We start from the raw sequence: 13,610 nt of genomic DNA on the forward strand, positions 1-13,610 counted from the left end.
AGCCGTGTACCCTGGAATACCTGTTTCAGATGTATCTAAGTAGAAAGTACTAAAAATTGCTGAAGGGCCTGGGGAAAAAGTGGCTTAGAGAGAGTGTTCACATCCATGGCCTTAAGCGCTCTTCATCTGAAAACCACCAGCTGAGTTGCTGCCAGGAGTCTCACGGCAATGCCCCCAGGGTGGTGTGTCCTGGGATGCCACTGTCACTCATCTCCTGCAGTTTGAAAGATGAGCAACAGGAACACAACTGGTTGCCCCACTCCTTCTGTGGGGTTTTCAGGCTAGACAGAGAATGGATGAGCTTTGTTCATCCAATGGAGGTCTCCATCCATTTCTGACAACCTGCCACAACCTACTGGCTAACATCTGCCAAAAAAGCAGGAGAGCAGAAAGCAAAGGGTGTGCAGAAAATGGAAATCAGGCTTGAGGACAAATACAAAAGCCAGTGGGGAAGTGGCTGAGACCCACCCACTTCTTCAAAGCAGCTTTGCAAGTTCTTTTGCCACCCCTATTTAACCAGTCAACCAGTTTATCTAGTCAGCTACGTCAGCAAGCAGTTCTGCTCCAAACACACTGCAGCTGCTGTAGGGACATCAGCGCTGCTCAGGCACATCACTGCCAGCTGGAAACACACTGACTTAGGTATTGAGGCCATGCAAAAGAGCAGCAAGGCACAGGAATGGACTAACAGTGGGAGGCTGACTCAAGTTCTCCAACAGAGCTGCCCAGCTCACCTTTTTCCAGAAACAGGGTGTCTTTGGCCGGGTAATATAAAGCAGAGCACAGCTATGAAGAGTCCAGGGCACAGCAAGAAGAGGAAGCAAAGCAGAAGTGGCACTTATATTGACTGTATCAAAACCAACATCCAAAGGACATCGCTGTCTTTTATTGTAAATAGTGCAAGACAATTTCTGCAGGCAAACACATCAGTTGGACATGTCCAGTCCCATGTTCATTACCAGCTTGGCGATGAAGTTTGTGGGATTCTTATGGTGCTGAATTACTTGGCTCATTACAAGCACACATTCTCACATACGAGTTTTTGCACCAGGGTGCAAAAAACAGTGTGTAAGAATTGTGAGTTTAGGATCAGAATTGCACCTCATCTAGCAGTCTTTCTTTCATAGTTCCCATGAAAACAACAGTGTGATTGCCCTTTATTCAACATTTACTAATGCTTCTAAAATACTGGGAAGAATTTCACTAATCATCCGTTTCCTTATGCTTCACAAAGGACCCAAAATAAACCCTTAAAAATTACAAGATGTGCAACAATTAGTGGAGGTCCGTAAGCAGCACCAGTTAAATAACCAGCCAGCAGATTACAGCACAAAAACCTTTTCAAAGGGAACTCGATAGCAGAGCATCGCTGAGAATTCAATGAATGAAGATTTTCAAGTTGCCTCTGAGGAAGGATTTTGCTGAAGTCAATGAGACCCTAGGGGAGAGATTTAGGGAATTCACTTTTCATTCAGCCTGAAGTCTTCTCAAAGTAACTTGGCTATTCACACCAATATCCAAAGCCTCCAGCTCAAGTACACAAAATTCAGACTACCACAGCTCTCACACATATTCAGGCCCCTCCAGCAGAGTCAAGGTTTGCCCCGTGGATCCAGAGTTTCCCCTCTCTCTATTTCTTATATTTCCTGACCCTATGGAAACTACCCTCAGCACAGGAGGGAGCTGCCTGTATTAACGGGGAGTGGGGGCTGGAGAGGAAGACAAGAGGAGCAAGCAACTGCTCTTCAGCTGACCTGACCACCCTACAAGCTTTACAAGGCTCTGCAAGGAAGAGGATGATTCTCAGGGACCTTGCAGTGCAGGTGATTGCTGGGTGACAGTGGTGACAAGCTGCCACAGGAGAGTCAGAGGTGCCCCACGCAAATAAGTCTTGCTCTCGGCAGGTCCCTCAGAAGAGAAATCATGCATTGGAAGGAGGTCGAGCTGTGGGTTTGCTCCATAGTGGAGTGCAGCATCCTTGTCTCCATCTTCCCAGAAATCTGGTAAAGAGTGAACCAATGGACACAGTGACCAGGCAGCAGACTGGAAACCCTGGGATTTCAAAAGCTTCCCTCAAGTTTAAAACCTGGTGGCATCCATCACACACTTCCTAATCAGGCTTCCCATGATCATTATCCATTTTTATCTTTACTTTCCTTATGGTACTCTGGATGAAAGATACCAATCCATCTGTAATCACAGAAAAAGAATGCTATAAAAAGTCCCAATAAGCTGCTAGGACCCAGCAATTTCTATAAATCACATTTACTGTTTAAGTTCAAGGAAAAAAAAAAGGGAAATTGATCTACAGTAAAAGCAGAAAATGCTGTGTCAGGCAAGAACTTCCTGGTTTGTTGAGCTGGGGAGTATCAGCTGGGGTTTTAAAACTGAACCTTTATGTGTCAAAAATGTAAAATTCACAGGAAAACCAGGTTTCCAAAGGTTTATGTACACAGTTTCAAGCCTTATGTAGGCATGAGAAAGTTCTACCAGCTCAACAAATAACATGATTTTTAAAGTGAGATATTCAGGCCAGCTCTGTGAATGTGTATTTAATTTTCGGTTTATTTTGGTTTAGCTTACAATTGACTTCAAGATCGATTATTCTGGTTTCAAACCAAGTTGTCCACTTTGTAACAATTTTAAACTTTGCTCTCAGTTGTGGAAAGCAACTTTCCCACAGAGCAGAGGACAAGATTAGTTTTAATTCACACCTTTGTTTATTCGAGAATTCCTGTGTGGAGCTAGTCTTATTATAGAATAAAAGCACTCATGCAGAGACTCAATTAACAAGAGAGTTAGAGCCCATATAATTATTTCCAAACATTCTGTGTGTATGCCAGCTTTGTATCACAACACCTACTCTGTATGCCAGTTCTGATGTCATGACATAACTTCTTGTAATAGGTTATTTGGGGATTAAAAACAAAACAAACAGGTATTATAAGGAAAAAATATTGCCACATGAGGGCATGCTTCATCTCTTTCAAAAGCTTGCCTTTTTGACTCAGATCTAAGGCAAGTTACATTTTAAGAACTAGTTTTAGGAAAAGGGAAAACTCAGTTTTTATTTATGATCTGCTAGGTTTCTTACATACCAATTAAGTGCAAAATTAGCGCAAACTTTGAAAAGAAACATTCTTTATTTCCATCCACAGTCATACTGTTTTCCTATGGTGGCAGCAACATACCCTCTGAGCTTAGGGCAGAGGAGATGAGCTATCTCAATGCATAATATTCATATTCTGTGCCATTTAGTACAAAATAAACACAGGACACAAAAATCAAACGCAAAGTTATGAAAGATACAAACTTCACCTTTTGCCCAATGGGACCAGCTTCCTGGCCAGTCAGCCATGCCAAGACAAAGGGTGACATCTCTTACTGTCTTCTTGCAAAAGAAGGGTGGGGTTGTGGGATTCCCCGGGGTTTCCCAGCTCTAGTGCACCACTGGATTGCCTCCTCCCAGGAAAGACTGCCCAGGAGTCTGTGCCCCCTAGATCCTGAGATTGCTGCCAAACCTGCAGTATACCTTTGTGGGGATTCCTCAAATCACATGGTCACCCCAACAAAGTGTGACCTGCAAAGTCCATCCTTTAGGCAAAACTAACACCGTCAGGCTTTCAGAGTTCATCAAGTCATTTGTGGTAACAGCCCAGAAATTAATTAGGCCTGTAGATGGTACTGACAGGCAGCAAGAGGTTAATCTGTCCACCCAGAGAGCTGCACCAGAGCGGGAATGATCCTCAAGGCCACAAACTTTCTCTGGTCCTCAAAGGAGGATTTTGGACCCACGGTAGAGCACAGTGATGAATTAGGAAACAACAGCATTCAAGCCTTTGAGTCACTAGAAGTAATTTTTCTTCTAGTGAGTCAGAGTATCTGCACATTCTTGCTTCCTGGAAACTTGAGCATTTAAACATTCAACATCCCACTCAAGTATCATGTCTGTATCATGGAAATGATTCTACAAAACATTAGGTTTCTCCCAGCTAATTCTAACTAATTCTGTTCTCTAGCCAATATCCACTGATGCTCAACATGCTACAGGACCTAGCCTTGAGGTGATTTGTTAAAAAAAAATGAGTGGATGTTTTCCCAAATTCCAGAGGAACAGGGTCACATGCCAAGTTTCAAAGCCTGACACTCACTTGACCTGGGCTCAGCAGTTCCTGCTAGAGGAGCACTAGATCTTGGAGCCTTCATCATTGGCTGATGCAGGGAACCAGGAAGCTGCAGGGACGGTAGCCCTCACAGCACCCGGCTGCACAATTTTGGCAATCTGAGCTTGTGCTGACTAAGATGTTCACACTGACGATAAAAGCCAGCTCACAGGGGAAATCTTTCCTTGGCTTCTCCCTTTATCCCAGAGATGTAAATTCACTATGTGTGTCTTTCACCACCGCACCCATGCTCCAAGATGACTTCATCTGGCCATGGAAAAGACAGACAAAACACGAATGCTCTGATGCCTGTGGAGACAGGTGCAGTAAAAGCTATAGGTGGAGCAGTAAATAAATTGAGAGACAGGTTTTTAATCCAGTGACATGGATCATATTGAATTCCCACATGTTTTTGTTGCTGTAAACATGTTTCAATTATAAAATTGAAAGATGCCAGGCTTTATGTTCTTACTGTAAAATATCACAGGAAAATGCACTGTGATATTGAATGGGATCAACATAGGTATTCTGTGCTAATGGTGACTAAGATTTTGCTCTTTTTCCTGTGATGCTACCAAAAGGAGTTTTGAATTTATACCTCAGCACATAAATACCTGGACATTTACAAGCATTCATGGGGCCAGACATATTGCAACCATGGCTGAGCAGACCTGAAGGAACAAGAACCCCAAATACCCACTTGCAGTTTAGGGAGGGATCAAGTTTCTCCTTAACTGCCTTGCCAGGCCATAAACTGCTTTTTTGTGCGTTGCCTGGCTTCTCTGTCAGCTTTTGCACCCCAGCCGGCACCCATCCATCCTCCTAGGCCATCACTGCTTCGCAGAGCCCTGCAGCTCCTGGCAGAGCTGTGGCTGGCCACCACTGCCCACTGGCTCCTGATGCTGCCCCTTCCTCAAGGACTTTGCACAGCCACCCTGTCACCCTGGAAGGGCTGCACTGCAATTTTTTAATTGGGTGGAAATAGCAGCTGTATCCCCTTGTGCCTACCAGGAATAAAAGCAAGGGCGGGGAGATGATCAGTCTGTCATCTGATGAGTGCTAAGGGAGAGGAAAGGTACCCCACTTGCTTGCCTGGCCCCTGGCATGCACAGCAGCAATATTATCTGCACCTCTGAGCATTCCAGGCTTGTCTGGCACAAGGAGATAAAGGAATTCCATCGTATCTTTAAAGAAGGATGGAGTGCATGAGAGGGAGCTTGTGACCCCATTTCAGAATTAGCAGGAAAAGCTCAGTGAATGTGTGGAAGCAGGTGGCTGCAGAAGCATGGGACACTTGAGTCACACGTGGTGAAGACCAGCCTGAAGCAGACACCATCACCCAGCTGGGGCAGCAGGATGGCCCTCCCACAGCTCCTCTCCTGAACACTGTTCTACATACATACAGGAATGGACTCCAGCACCAGAGGAACAACCTTCCCACCAAGCAGAGAAGGAGGTGCAGAGAGCAGAGTGAGAGGGACTGTCATCTAAAGAGTGCTAAGAGGGAAGTAAAAAAGATGGAGCTGAGCCAAGTAAAATAAAAAAAGAACAAAGTAAAAATAAATAAAGCAAAGTAAAAAATAAATATGTAAAAAATAAAGGGGAAGGAGAAGTAGCCACTTTCTCACTAACTCCTGCCTCAGTAGCACAGTCCTCTCCTAGATCATGGACAGACAAGGGTGGGTCTCAACAGGACTTTGTCCCTGCAGGAACATCACCCATCAGACCAACCCCCACAGCAGGAACCTTCTCTGGACAGCAGAGGAGGTGACCCCACCCACAGCAGCCAAGGAGGCTGCTCCATGACCAGGTGGGTGATGAAGGGTGATGAAGGACCTGAGCTCCTGGGTGCCATCTTAACCTGACCCATGCTGCCATTTCACAGGTGGCTCTGGCTGGGAGTCAACAGGAACTCGATGCCCCGGTCAAAGGCTAGAACAGCTTGCAGGCTACAGTGGGTTTACAGGTGGTGCCACCAGTGCTCCCAGGAAAACACAGGAGAGGAAAACACTTCCTTTTTCAGTTTGTGCCCTCCTGGATTAGGTAGGATGAGGACATCTGATGTCATCTGCCCATCCAGGTGGCCTGTGAACATCCCCGCGGGGGGCTGCCACCCGGAAGAAAACCTTCAGGGAACACAAGAGGGCACAGGAGATGACCTCTTTCCTGGGTCTACAATGTCCAAGGCATTGGCTGGCTCACCATCTTCCCCAAAAGACATTGGTAGGACACATGCAGCAGGGGCAGGATGCAAAATCTACAAGCCCTTTATTTCATCTGAATTTAGGTATTGTTTCTGACCAGCCACCACTTCAGCAGGTGGCATTCTAGCTTGTGAGCCATCATGCACTTGGAGGTCTCTCTGCCAAAACTTGCCCTTATTTTATATCACTACAAGTGTGGCCTGACTGGGAAGGTTCCCTGATGGCTGTGGAAGAACGGAAACAACAACATCCCAGAAGCTTAAAAGGCTGGATTCAGGCACTGAAGTTCCTTTGGTGCCACTAAAAATCCCATCCAAAGTCCCAGCACAGGCAGGTTATACAAGCTCACCTGCCTACACACAGGCACTGCTGTCCCTAGGACTTTTGCCCCACTCACAAAAGTAAGTCTATTTATAAAGGACCAGATTCCTGTTCCGGCTTCACCACCAGTGCTTGCAGTGTCAACAAGCCTCTGCAGCTGCAAGGCTGCCCCTTGCCACTCACCCCAACAGGAGCCATCAGGACAAAATTCTGCCCACCCCAAAGCATCTCTCTCTGCTCCACCGACTGTCTGCAGATTTGGGGCAGCAGGCACTCCTGTGAAGCTGCCGGGCTCCACACGGCCACAGCCGAAGTGCGAGCACACGTTCTGCTTGCCTGATGGCTGGTAACCTGTAGCAGAGAGGCAGTGAACAGCTGGGTTGAGAAAGCTGCTGCTGCTTGCCAAGTCTACATGGTCACCATAAAAAAATTGCTAGGTTTTTCATGGAGTAAGAGCTAAGCACGAGCTCCCACTTCAGCCCAGAGACAACTGCGCCTGCTTCTCTCTCTGAGGAGGAGAATTCCTCTTTGACTGGAGAACAGGCATAAGGGAAACAGCACATGGCAGCAATCATGGGAGAGTGGCAAACAGCCATCCTAACTGGTGGTCACAAAGCTGTCCAGCAGCTGCAGAAAGAGAGGAGGGAGAAAATGAGCCAGAGGGAAGATGGAGTGGGGGAGGAGGGGAGGAAGCTTTAAAGACAGGAGATTAAGGGCAGCCTCTCAAATAAGTCAAAACTCGCTGAGACGTGGTTACAACTCCCTGTTTAGCAGGAGACATCCACAAATGAATAAAAAGGAATAAAACTTGGACAACTAGGAAGTTGAAGTCAATTGGGTTTATACATATTTAACAGGGACATTCATCTGAATAGAGGTCTGCCTGTAGCATGCTAGAAACAAGTCACACTGCCTGGGAGGCTCACACAGAAAGCCTCGCTCCAGGCCAGCACACGACAGAATGGCAGGGGATTGTTTGCTGTGCTCAGGGAAAAAGCAGCCCTGATGTGAACAGAGGAGAAGATGAAGGAGCCAGTGAGGTGCAGGGGAAAGGGTATCTCTCATGCTGATGAGATGCCAGGGAAAGGGCATGCTCTCTGGACCATGACCCAGGAAGGACAGGACAGACCATGCTCTGTTTCACAGCTGAAACCTTCCTCCTGGCACACACTGCAGGGACAAGCAGGGCTGCTGCCTGTGGAGCCAGAGCAGCTGAGCTGCAGCCCAGGAGACAGCACAGCTGCTCAGGGTGGATAGCCCCAGGAAAAAGCTTTAGCTCTCCTTTTCTGGTCCACAGCTCCTGCTCTCAGTGCAGCAGCAGGGCTTTGACAAGAAACCCCAGAAATGTGTCGGGGTCATGACTGACGTTAGGAGGATGAGGGACACCTCCTTTTGTCTCTCTAGCAACGGCCTGCATCCAGGTATGGACTTCAGCTATATAAACCTCTTGCCACACATCCTGGTGGGCTCTTTAAGAACTGGATTAGTGGGAATTCAAGCCTAAGAGAACTATGCTGCATCAAACCATATTATATCTGCTCCACCTCTGCCTAAGCACTGGCTGAAGTAATGCTCTGGCAAAGGGCTCTGCAACAGCATGTCCTGTATCAGAGTTGCTCCATGGGCAGCCCTCAGCAATCTTTGCATTTGATATGAACCCTGTTAGTATAAAAACGGAAAAGCCATATTGGGTTAGTACTGGCTTGGGAAGTGTCATTACAGGATTCCCCCCTGCCTGGTGTCCTCCATCAGCATCCCTATAAAACACAAAAACAGTTATTACCAAAGCAAGTTCCCTCTCTGTCCAGCACAGCCTGTCATAGGAGTTCTGCAACCTGGGCTACGTCCTCACTGACACCTTCTCAACCTCAGAACCCTCCAAGGCTTTGCACAAGCACAACTGGTTGAACTTTCTGGTGAGGCACAGGAACACAGGCACTCTCATCCCACAGGAATTGCTATGGCCCTGTTGACATGGAGGCTTGTAGGTGGTGTTTCCAGAGCAGATTTCCCTCCCTCCTCACTGTGGAGGCTCTCCCTCGGGGCAGAAGCAATGGCTTTAGTCCACCCTCTCATCTGTGGCAAAAAAGCATCAGTCAGACAAGGAGAGGCTCTTATTTGACAGCTGGGAGGCAGGACGTAGCTGAAGAAAAAAAGGGGAACGCACCTAGAGCACATGACAGTAGTACGTGATATGTTCCAGAGATATGTGAAAATGACGGTTATGAAAGAGACAAGAGGGGAAGGGAGAGGGGAAAAAAAAAGGCCTTTTGGCCCACGTCCAGGGGGAAAGGTTCACTTCTGTCATCAAACTTAATGGTTCAGCCTAGGGAGAAATGCAAACGGCATCAGGTCCTCCCTTCCCGGAGAGGGAGAGCAGGGTCAAATGCAGCACCACCTTTCCTCTCCCTATGCATGCCATCTGCCTCAGCCTGACCCGAGGAGGGAGGTTGTCCTGAGCTGCCATTGTAGTCGGGTTCAAGGAGAACAGCAGTGGTCTGGTGATCACTGCATCATGTAGGGAATCAGAAGTACTTTTGCCTCAGGCAACACAGTAAGCTCAGTAGGAACCAGTTTTCATGCATCAGATATATAACATGGATGCCACACATCCCATTTGGCAACTCCCTCACGTATTGCAAGCCTCTGGACAAAAGGACTCCAAACTCTCTGGATCTGGCACAGCACTCACTTGGGCTTGAATTTAGACTTGCATTCTTGGCCAGCAGCCCCGAGTGCTGGGAAGGAAGCATCCTTATTCCCCCTCTCCTCCCACTTTTCCACTCCTGCCCCCGGACGGAAGGCATATTGGATCACTCTGTGAGAGAGGGAGTGCTCTTCTTCTGAAATAACACCCTCTGCACGGGCAGTTCTGCTGGTTCTGCTCTTCTCAATCCACCAGGAAAAAAATCTCTGCTGGAATCCTGTTCTGCTGAAATCAAAAGACAAAATGCAGCTGATTTCAGCAGAATTTTCCTTAAGAATAAAATCAGGAAAACAAAGAGTTCCTGATGGTATGCATTGAAGCATTTTAAAGAATGTTCGAAAGGCAACATTGCTGCTTTTTATTATTATTTCAAAGCTACTTTCATTTCAATTTTCAATCTCTTTGTATTGCATTAGATAAGCTGCAAAACTCAAAATCAAAGATTTCAGTCATTCCAAACAAAAAAAAACCAACCTATTTGAAAGTTAAAACCCAGAATATTTATAAATTTGCCAAATCAAATTCTGAGAAGTAAAAACGCTCTACAAAACAAAATCTAAGTATCAATTTTCACTGTCTGTATAAATATTAAACACTACTTGAATACAATTCTCAATCTGAGAAATCCCCTTGTGTAGATAAGCCTTTAGTACTAGGTAGGATGAGAAAAGTGCTGTAAAGTGACGTAAAAAGCTGCTATGTAAGTGTTGTAACTCCAGTAAGGGGCTTTACCAGTACAACACCTACATTTTTGAAAAAAATAGATATATTTTATCACCAATAAAAGTTTACAACTAAGGGAGAAGTTATCTGTACATCAGGATTTACAGGTTTAGGAATTATATAATCCTAAGTGATGTTTCCAGCATTAGTCCTCTAGACCACATGACTTTTCAAAACAGTCAAACAACTTCAGCATCCTATTAACTGTGTCCTCATGTGCATGTATGCAGTGCTATTGGTCTTACAGGTGTAAATTAGGGCAGGATTTAGTCCATGATATCCATATACCAAAAGAACAATTGCAAATTCTTAAAGGAGAGGGGGGAAAAAGGAGTCAATAGCCTTAAAAAAATTAGTGAGATTAGAGACAAAAGAAAAATAATTATGTTGACAAAAACAAAGCTATATGTTAACTTGACCCTAAATAAAATCTTAGATACTGGCTAGTAAGTTCTCTGTTGAAATCACTGAACCCAACACTAAAATAAAAGCCACTTTGGAGGGGGCAGCAGCTTTAAACCTACAGAAAGCAGCTTTACATACCAACCGCAGGCAGCGAGCAAAGATCACTGTGTTTAAGCAGAAACTGCAGGAAGTGGGTGGGTGGCAATAGCCATCCTCCACGCTAGAGTTTAGTGGGTGACCATTCCTGTGGCTGGTCCAGGAGAATATCCATGCTGTGGTGAGATACACTGCCAAGATGCACCCAGCTTTCAGGGCTCAGCAGCTGACTTTTTTTGCCAGGAACCAAAACAGAATTAGAAGAGCCAGAAATGAAAGGTGAGATCTTGGACCAAGTACAATAAACTTTGGATCCTGTACAAAAGTCACAGAGATCAGATGTCACCCAGTGATTAGGAGAAGATGGGGTAATACCAAAGAGAAGGAAGGCCAGCTATGTTAAGAGGAAGAAAACTCCTTCAATTATAGCCCAGATCTACAAGTCAGAAGATCTAGTTTATACTCTTGACAAAGCCGAAAACTTCCTGTGACATCTTAAGCAAACTCGTTTGCTCCTCGATACAACAGGATAATAATTTACACAGTACAGAGCTTTCCATTAACTGAGGTGCATAGACTGCTTGCAGCTCCCAAGGTGAAAAGTGCTCTTACCCTAAAACACGGCAACAAAACCCTCCTATCATCCATCTGCTGAACACAGTGGGAATGCTCCCAGTGGGGTACCACACACAGCCAGTTCCCACTGATGTAAAACATTTTAGTACTTGCTACTCAGTGCCATTTACAATAAGGTTCCTGCATACTGCTTCCTATCCCTTATAACCACCTCTACCACACCACATTCTTCATGAATGGAAACTATTCATACCATTATACTAGGAATAGCCAAGTAAACAGGAAAAAAAACCAGAAGATTTGCTAGCAGGTGCTATGGGAGGGGAGAAGGCTATGGTGATCAGCAACTTTGGCAGCTATGTAAATGGTACTAAGTGTGGCAATTTTGTTAACTACTTCACTGTCAAGAAAGTCAGAACCATGGGGATTCATATTTAGAGAAGGCTTTCTAACATACTGTTGGCTCTTATCTTAACCCAGCATTCTATGTGCTATTAATCATGGGCCATGACAGACATTATATCAGCATCAGCAGCAAGCAGAGTAGCAGAATATTCTGTGTGGAAAAAAAAAAAAAACAACAACCAAAACCCCACCATGAATAATGTCAGTTGTTCTACAGTTTCCAGCTTCCAGTTAGGGTTATTTGGCTCTGAGCTGATGAAAGCACTTTCAGAATATCAGCTGGAAGGAGGACAGCATCCAGATGTATTTGACAGGAGTAAAAACCTATGTAAGCCCTACGTTTCTTGTCTAAAAGTCACCCCCCCAAAATAGCTTGTGATCTAGTTATTTTTATTTAGAGAAGAGACTGTGCCTTGAGTTTGGATCAGAGTCCAAATTCCACTAGAGTTTCAGACTGTTATTAAGGTAGGATGCTCCTTTTTGGCCCAGTTCAGAAACAGGATGACCAGTAAGTTAGGGATCTTGTTTAGAGCCAGGCTCAGACATTAGGGGTGGTCCATTTTTACAGGTTTGTCTCATACTGTAAGAGAGCAGTGTTATATGAAAGGGAGAGTTTGTTTCTTGATGAAGGGAGAGTTTAAAAACTGTCCCCAGTTCCACGCTTCAGAAAGGCTGCAGGTTGTTTCTTGGTCGCTAGGAAGATTCTGCATCTCACCAGTCCTCAGAGGGTTACCATTTGATAAATAACAGCATGTTTCACTACCTGAAAATCATAGTGGTGGGTACTAACAGCCCTTCATGTTAAAGCACAGTCAGCAGACACACACATTTACCATGAGGCCACACACAGTATTATAGCTTGTTTCATTTTACCTGTGCATAGATCAAGGATTTTTTGACAGTTCTGTATTTTGGGATGTCAAAACCCTGTAGGAGCTACAGGATCTCTTAAAAACCACCTGCACCTTTTCTTCGTCCTTCCTCCCATTTCCAAATGATCCTTTGAGCACAGGAGTCTTCTTCATTGCCCCAACTGAATATTCTTAAAGATTTTATTATAACTTGCCAGTTCAGCTTTAACCACAGTGGTAGTAACATAATAATTAACACCAATTTCTTGTAAAGACTGTTAGGAAATTTGGACAATAGCGATCCCTAAGTTACCTGAGCTTCTACCACACTGTGTACCCACCCTAGAGCTCTTGTTTACAAAGGAGGCTGACACAGTTCCAAATATTCCATTTTAGTTGCTCGTGTAATAAACAGTTCTTCACACATATTTTATTCACATGCTTGGCACATGAAACAGGTGTAATATAGTCTACTCCAGTAGATGCGTCCGGTCCCAGACCCGTCTTCAGACCTGTAGGAGGCAATGCAGGAACTGTTTGGGCCTGTGGGTACATTCTGTGGGAAAGGATTCAGCCGCCTTCTTTCCTCTCTCACCTCTCCTCTCACTCAGGGCAAGCCAGTGCTAGTAAACAGCTCTCTCTTAAAGGTAAGGAATGTCAGTGGGTTAACAAACACCACCTTTTTCAGGACTTTATCTGAGAGGCTTCACCTGACAGATTAGGAAGACCTTGGACCACCTTTTCTAATAGCAGAGCAAGGGGTACAAGTGCCATCAACAGAGGATTGGTAGCAAGCATCTGGAATGGCTGTAGAATTTCCAACCAGCTCAGCTGTTTGAAAATAAATGTCTGTCCACAGCCTTATGGAACTGAGCTGGTACCTCTTCAGACATCCCTTACATAAATCTCTTGTACACTCAAGAGATTTATGATAAACACTTGCTCTTTCCTTAACCTTCAAAACCTTTTCCACCTGCTGAATAACACCAGATTCTTTCCTCTCACCCAGCCTGTTCACTATCTATAAAAAGCCTCTAGAGAAGATTCAGTGGCACCATGGACTGGCTTGTCAGCAGTACACACATGACACCCATCTCTCCATCATCTTCACCTCCCATGCAAATGACACCATTACCCAGCTCTTCAAGGGCTTGGCTAA

General features: G+C 45.2%; 1 long non-coding RNA gene across 1 annotated transcript; it reads left to right on the forward strand.

Annotated features, from left to right (window-relative positions):
- Positions 1–12,929: 12,929 nt before the first annotated feature.
- LOC120324305 lies at positions 12,930–13,315 on the forward strand. The gene is made up of 2 exons (XR_005565521.1): positions 12,930–12,996; positions 13,140–13,315. It is a non-coding gene; the product is annotated as an uncharacterized LOC120324305 (long non-coding RNA).
- Positions 13,316–13,610: the final 295 nt, after the last annotated feature.

Source organism: Pipra filicauda, unplaced genomic scaffold (assembly GCF_003945595.2).
Source record: "Pipra filicauda isolate LSUMZ 115617 unplaced genomic scaffold, ASM394559v2 scaffold48_size3843733_pilon, whole genome shotgun sequence".
Lineage (NCBI taxonomy): Eukaryota > Metazoa > Chordata > Aves > Passeriformes > Pipridae > Pipra > Pipra filicauda.